Genomic DNA, 8,678 nt, shown 5'->3' on the forward strand with positions numbered 1-8,678 from the left:
ACTTTGGGCAGTATGGCCATTTTCACGATATTGATTCTTCCTAACCATGAGCATGTAATGTTTCTCCATCTGTTTGTGTCCTCTCTTATTTTGTTGAGCAGTGGTTTGTAGTTCTTGAAGAGGTCCTTTACCTTCCTTGTTAGTTGTATTCCTAGGTATTTTATTCTCTTTGTAGCAATTGTGAATGGTAGTTCATTCTTGATTTGGCTCTCTGTAAGTCTGTTATAGAAATGCTTGCAATTTTTGGACATTGATTTTGTATCCTGAGACTTTGCTGAAGTTGCTTATCAGTTTCAGGAGATTTTGGGCTGAGACGATGGGATCTTCTAGATATACAATCATGTCGTCTGCAAATAGAGACAATTTGGCTTCCTCCTTTCCTATTTGAATACCCTTTATTCCTTTTTCTTGCCTGATTGCTCTGGCTAGATCTTCCAGTACTATATTGAATAGGAGTGGTGAAAGAGGGCATCCTTGTCTAGTGCAGGATTTCAATGGGAATGCTTCCAGAAGTAATTATTTATAATAAGGTTTGTGATAGAAGGGATAGTGTTAAATCATTAGAAATCAATTAATAATGGTATTCAAACAAACTGAATACTTATTGTATGCTAGACACAATTCTAAGTACATTGCATGTTTCTAATACTAACAAAAATCTGGTTAGGTACTATTGTTATCAAAATTTACAAATTTGCAAATAGGCCACTGGATTAATAAGTAGCTTGTCCACCATCAGGCAACTAAGTGCTGGAGCTGAAATTAAACCCAGATATTCTGAATCTAGAGGTTTCACACCTTACTGCATGGTGAAATTCTCTGATTTCTTTCATTTTTATTTATGAAGGTAATTTTACAAATAGAAGTACTTGATGGTTATTTCCATATTATAAATGTTTTCATTTAAAATGCAGATTTATGCTCAGTAGAAAGTAATCTTCATTATTTTCAAGAAATTTGAATTTTAAAACTGTATTTATATTGTTCTTTATTATTTCAAACAATCAAAACTACAAAGCATAATTTAGGGAAAAAGTGTATTCCCTGTATGTGGCTACTTCAACTGTCAATGGATAGAGTGAAATTCATCTCCTGACCGCTAAGTTTCCTTGTTTTTAGATGGCCTTTTTTCAATTGATTTTATTTACTTTCAAAGTGACATTTCAACAGAGGTATACACTCTCATTTCCACTCTCCTTTGACATTTCTGTGACTTAGAGTGCAAGAAGCTGCTTGCCAAAGACTTGCTAGATTGATGTTGGGAGGAAAGAAAAAAAAGCCTGCAGATAGCAGATGTTTCTTTTCTTCTTGTTGAGCCTATTACTTTGAAAAACTGACACTGCTTAAAAACAGATTTCAGATGTTCTGTCTTTTTGGCAGCAAGAGTGAATGTGTTGCCCAAACAGAAGAAGTGTAAGTATTGTCCAAACAGGCAAGTTGAAGTCGGAGGATGGAGGAATGAATAAACTCTCAGTAATTCTTTGCTTTTTTTCTCTGTCAATTTGTATTTTAATACAAGAAATCCCTAAGTTAACTGGATGAGTACCTTAGGTATCCATTTCACTTTGACCTTGCATAGGTTTGGCTAAGATTCTAAAATAACACTTTATTTTATGTATTTGCATTTTTTTCATTCTCATTTACTAAGTGACATATGAAAAATATTTCAAACCTCAAACATAATTGCTTAGATTTTTTTGAAAGGGAGGCACAGTTTTAAAGTCATAGGTAAATAATTAGCAAAAAGTTATAAGATGATAATTATCATCACAAAAGACACCAAGCAGATATGTGTTAGCATTTAAGTGCTCTTGCAGAAATTATTTAAAAAAACCTCTTTTACCCAGGTATACTACTTGGAAGAAATTGTTCCCTCTACAGGAAGACAAATTAGACAAGAACATTTTGTGCCTCCAGGCTAAATGCAAACTTATGCAGAGGCTTGAAAGATTGAGCATGGGCTGGCTTGACGCCTCTACTTGAAACCTACCTAGCATATTGGAGCAGGACACAAACAGCGCAACTGAATTTTATAGCCCTGCAAATAGAATAAAGAATCTCCTCAGAGATATTCTAATTTTTCTGTTTTAATTTTTCATAAATTTCATATTCCATATTCCGTCTACTTTAAGATCCATAAAATAGGTTTAGAGTATCTATGAATGTCAAAACCATTGACTGCTGAAGACCAACTAGACAAGGCTCAAGAGCGCTCTGGCAATTGTCACGACGTGTCTACTGTGCATTTTTCTTCTGACTCCCCTGCCTTCTCAAACTTTTCAGATGAGAGTTTTTGTTACCTAATAGATCAAGTTCTGTTATGGACACCATTGGAGTCATAATTTCACCTGTGTTTATGAAAATCCTTCATATATTCTACCTGCATTGTATTTTACCTAAGTAATTAAAATATAGTAGCTGGTTAACCAAGACTATTGTTGCTATTGTCATTATTCTTGTCTTCTACTTCTCTTTCTTATCATTAGTTAGAAATCTTCTTAAGGCTATATAATAGTAATAAAATGATTCTTTTTATTTATGCAAGTAAAATCCTGGCAGGTAAATGCTTAATAAAAATTTTGAGACATCAAATATCCTCAAACATATTGGCATCCTTTCAGAATGAAAAATTTTGCAAAATGGTGGATTTTTTCCCACCGGGATCTTATGGTAAATACAGGATAGAATCATCAAACTTCTTCAGATTCAAAGTTAGAGAAATATATGGGTCTATTGTGAACCTACAGAAGATTCAGTGACAGTAAACATAGAAGTCCAGTGAAATAAAATTTTATTTAAAAAAGGACAAGTCTTGGTTGGTGACTTTGTTTTAAAAATACTTAATTTCTGCAAAGAAGTATTTACAGCAAAAGTGTTTAATCCTGAAACTTGAGTGAAAGTATTTAGCCACTGCCATCTGGATGGTATTTGAGCTTTAGGGAAAAGTGATTGAGCATGTAAGTAAGAAACAGAGAAGTCGATTTTTTAGACCAAGAATGTTTTCCAGTAGTTCTGCTCTGGAGAATGGGCTCTCTGTGCCATACCTGTAGTGCACAAAGTATTCATGAAGATACGCAGCTTTATAAGCAATGCTATGCAATAGGAAAATGAAACAGCAAAAGTGGATTTGTCATACAACAAACGTCCCTCTTCTTGGTGTGTGAAAGCAGAACATGCTTTTTAGATTTAATAGCTCAATTAAGGTTTCCTGTTTGTTTGTTTTACAGTAGGGTAAGGACAGTCATGAAGAGGGAAATGCCATACACTCTACTAATAAGACAAATAATGGCAAGAGTAATTACTCAGGGAAAAAAAGAAATATGAATAATTTTACTACAGATTAATGACACGAGTCAAACATTTATCATTATCTGTATAAATTGCTGTGCTCTTTACTTGTCTTGCTATTCTGTAGGATTACAAAGAAGTACATATTTCTTATACTCCTAATATTCACTATGTGATTATAAAATACAATAAAATTATAAAAATGATATTTCTACTTCTGATAAGAGCATTGTAACAAGATTCTACTCCAATTCAGAGTTGTATCGTTCGATTCCTTATTATTATCTTATTCACTGCTACCTCTTCCCTCCCCACCACATGTCTCTATCCCACAATAAGATAAATCGATACATGAAAGATTTATTGAAAATATTTTCCCAAGAAGTTTCATTAGGAAGTAATTCAAAGTGAAATCCTAAATCATGTGTGGTACTCTTTTTGAATCTGAAGTGCTAATTAGTAGAGTGTGCTATTCATGCAAAAGACCAAATCGTTTATTTTACAATATCATTAGATTTAAATGTAAGCCTAACAGACAGCAAAGCACTGAATGTGGTTAAAAAATGTTATATTAGCTCCATAAAGGTATGTGTGTGTGTGCATCTGTTTGTATGTGTGTATTATATTTGTGAACATTTTTGGCTTGATGTGTTGAATACTTGCAAAGTGTATAAGCTATTGGTTTAACCCCGTTAAGCGTTAAACTCAAACAAATCTCATGTAGCTCACATATGTTATTTAATCACTTGTAACAGTGTGTAAAATGGCAATATATGTTTAATGCTATCATGTAAATAGTCTATCTTGGAAATAGCCCAATTAAAAGTAAACTTAGTTTTTTTGTGGATCATATTTTATCTTTTAAGAATGAAAGCATTATTCAGCTTTGACCTAAATTCACTTTGTTATCAGAAGCTAATTCTCACCCTTGACAAAGTGTTATAAAAATTATTTTTCACATATTTACTGGAAAATAAAATATACTTAAATAATAGTGGCATATGTATGTATTGCTGAGGACAAAGCAAGCTAGGCATATTTTGGTGAAATTTTTAAAAATGACATTAAGGGCATAAAAATTTATAGATAAATTAACGGTTTCTTTCTTTCAGTTAAATCAAAATTCAAAAATATATACAAGTTTTTAGTAAAGCAAGCATAGCATTACATAATTATATTACAAGCGTACATACACAAAAAAGGGTAAACTGGAAAGTTTGCATGTTTAAAAAGTATAGGATTTAGTACAAAAAATGCATTACATGTCACGTGCTCAGAAATTCACACGTGGTTAGTGTGTAGGAAATGTTGGATGAATGAGTGAACAAACTTATTGAATCAAAAAGTAACTGAGACCTTCATATCTGGTAGAAATCACAAGTGATTATGACAAGAACTGCCAGATAGAGAGTTGGATGTTCTGTGGGAGGCGGTAGGAATAGTTAATGCAGAAATACCAATAAAGAAAGGAATCATTGTGAAATGGGATGTAAACACAAATCATGGCAAGGAACTAGTGGCTCTAAAAGATTAAACTTTTTTTGTGTAATATTAGAGAATATTAGGCATTTTAAAAGGCACAGGAAATTTTCCTATAGAGAAGCAATGTCTCAGAAGGAAAGAACTGGAAAAAATAAAAATTAATTTCCACTCATATATCCTCTAAAATTAATATTTCAACAGAATATGAAAAACACTTTAATTGTATGTCTGTGGATACTCCAACAAAATAGTTCCTTACTTCTTGATATCCAGAAAATAACTATTAGATTGGTTTTGTCTTGTAGAATCATAAAATTTGAGAAAGTATAAAATAATTCTGGGAGAGAGAGAAAGAGAGACAGAGAGAGGGAGAGGACAACTGAACGAAGTTAATTGATAAAGAGACCCAGGAAACAACTGTTTGAAATATATCCTTGGTACCCTGTGATTTCAATGTAAAAATTAATTTTAATTTGCCCTTATTTTACCACTCCATTACATAGTTCTGAAATATAGTTGTTCCTGCTGAACAGTATACTCCCAAAGGTATGATACTAATTTCATCTTCTTCCTACCTATAGCTTACCTTAAGACAGACCATGTGATGTTTCTGTAAATGATTCTGTTCATTGATTTGTGCCTATATGGTTACGTGTGGTGAGCAAAATAGGAATTATGCAGTACCTATGCCTGAAAGGGTAGAATTATTATTTTTGAATGTACATAAATGTTAAATCAAATGTTTTTTATTTCAGTATTTCTTTAGTCCATTAAGCATTAAAATCTTTATCAACGTGTGTTAGATAAGCATTGTCTGAGGTACAGATCATAAAATGATTAATAAAACATGAAAAATAATTGTCTTAGAGCATTTTTATGATGAGAGAAAATAAATTCTAAAATAAAATCCAGTCAAAAAAGAAATAAAATATAAAGAAAAGTTTTTATAAAGGGATGAAAAGGCTGAATAAAAAAATATCTTTAGTCAGAAACTAACAAAGTAAAAGCTGAGATAAAAAAATGATAAACTAATATTCAAAAGAATGGACTAAAGAAAGAATGTCATATAGGACAAAGAGGGGCCACCATGCACATATAGGTACAGAACAGTCTAACAACAAAGAAAACAACAACTTATGAAATGGCAGGAAAAAATAGAGTAATCAAAAATTGTAGTGATTGATTTTAACTCACTTATTGTTGAAAGTGTGACTAGTCTTATAAAACAAAGGAAGGAAATAAGGATAACTTGAAGAAAAATAAAATTATTACTTGCAAATGTTAGGTTCACCTACATGAAAAAAATCAACCCAGCTGTCAGAAAAAGTATCAAAACATATAAAAAGACTGAGTGAAGTTTTTGAATCCAAAATCAACTTTAAAAATCAATAAAATGCTTCTACACAATCAAAAACTAACTAGAAAATATAATTTTTAAGTGATATTATGTGCAATAGCGGAAAAAAATAAAGTAAATAAAAATAAAACAAAACCCACTGATGTTTCTAGGAATTGAAGTATCTACTAGACCAAATAGAAAAATAATTTTAAAATTTATGCATAACAGAAGTTCTGAATAAGTAGATATCCCTTGCTCTAAAATAGTCTGACTTTAGTATAAAGCTGCCAATTCTTTCTAATATAAAATATAAAATTTGATCAATTTCAGTCAAAATTCTTCCTGAATCTTTTAGAAAGTCAATAACTCAGTCTATAATTAACAGCTAAATAAATTTAGAAAAATAATTTCTTTCCCAAATATTAAGATATATTAAAAAGCCAGATAAATAAAATATAAGTACAAGTTGATGCAAATATTGGCATATAGATGAAATGAACAGAATCTGGACACCCTAAAATCTGAACCATATAGATATGGAAATCTACATATATAGGAAGAAACACAATCAAATGAAAGTAGGCTTTTGTTGATCATGAGAAAACCTGGCTTCTGTATGCAAAAAAATGAAAAACGAACTACAAACTAACATAAAAAGTAAGCTTTAGGTTGATTAAAACTTAATTTGGTTATTTTAGAATGCATATATGTATTGAAATATCATATGGTAACCCATAAATATATATAATTATTATGTATTCATTAAAACAAAAGAAGATATTTTAAAAAGGATGTTCAAGTTAGGGTTGAGGAAAGAGTTTTATTTTTGTTTGTTTTTTTTCTTATTTTGGGACCACCTCAGTGATTATTATACTTTTGCAAAAATACAATCACATCAAAAATTTTATTTTTATTGTGAGCCAAATGTTAAACAAACTTTTAATCTTCTTATAAAAACAACCTGAAATGTGACAGGTAAAATTATTAACAGAAGTTAATTTAAGAAGATATTCATGGTTGACCAAAACAGAAGAATTTCTTAATATTTCCCCACAAAAAGTGGGGCAAAGTATTGGACTCTATTACATTAAGATTCAGAATTTGTGTTTAAAATGATTTAATGGAGTCTTGATTCTGGTTATAATTCTACAGGTAAGCATATTTTCAAAACTTATCAAACTGTATACTTAAAATGGTTGCACTGTATGCAATTTATATTTCAATACAGTTGATATTTAGAAACAACACCATGAATGAAGATAAGAGAGAGATGATGGATAAAGATATTTGTAATTTTGTAAACTGACAACATAGCAATATCTAAAATGTACTAGAAAAATCCTGCTACAATTGTGATAGCAAAAAAGACAGAAATCTGATTAAGAAAATGGGCAAATTCATCACAGAAGAGGAAACACAAAAGACTAAGAAACATATTGTTGAAAATATGCTCACAATCATTATTAACAAGAAAATGAAAAATAAAATGCAATAGTAAATTACTTTATATCTATCAGATTGCCAAGTTTTGGGCAAGATTTTAACAGAAATTAAGGTACATTTCTAATAATACACTAAACTGAAGTGCCTGATAAGTGAGATACCCCATTACCTAACAGTCATAGATTTCTGCTTCTGGTTATAAATAACCCAGAGAAATTTTTAGACAGATCCATAAAGACATTTTAAAATATGTTCATTGCAGTGTAGTTTTTTATAGAAGTGAGTTGGAGGCTATCTACATGTCACTGTAGGAAAGAATAATAAAAATGTGCTGGATGCATTGTACTGTTATTATTGAGGAAAAAAAAAGAACAGAAACATCTTACTATATGTAAAGATAAAATGTGAACAAATTCTATAAAATATAATGCTACATTTAAAAAAACACTTTGCCATTGAATAAACATTAAAAAACTTATGCAAACTATATTTTACTAGAATATATGAAAATAAAATATAAATATCAGAGACATTGGAATGACTGCCAATAGTGTGACAAGGAGAATGGGAAAGTGAAACGAAGAGAGAGTAGAATGAATGAATGAATGAATGAATGAATGAATGAATGAATGAATGAAAAGAGAGGCCTTCCACAGGATAATCATGATCTATTTTTGTGGAAAATAATTATTAACTGAAGTGACATTCTGCCTATGTCACTCTTCCCTTTCTTCTTTTCTTTTTTTTTTTTGCTGTGAAATGAGTTCCTTTATGACAATGTTGTGTGGAATGCCATGAAAGGGAATAAGGTATTCTATAAGTCCATGGATGTTAGTTTTGGCAGAAGCATTGTTTGCAGGAAAGGCAAATCCATACTCAAAGTGTCTATTCCAGTAAGAAGCAAATACTGCCCTTTCCATGATGCAAGTGGTTTACTGTAATCAACCTGCCACCAGGTAGCTGGCTGATCTATCAAGTGAACAGTCCCACACAGGAGACTCTGTTGGTCTCTGCTGCTGGCAGATTATGCACTTAGTGTGGCTGTAACCAGATCAGCCTTAGTGAGCAGAAGTCCATGTTGCTAAGCCCACTTACAACCTTCATTGCTGCCACCATGGATGATTTG

This window comes from Callithrix jacchus, chromosome 1, assembly GCF_049354715.1.
Source record: "Callithrix jacchus isolate 240 chromosome 1, calJac240_pri, whole genome shotgun sequence".
Taxonomy (NCBI): Eukaryota; Metazoa; Chordata; class Mammalia; order Primates; family Cebidae; genus Callithrix; species Callithrix jacchus.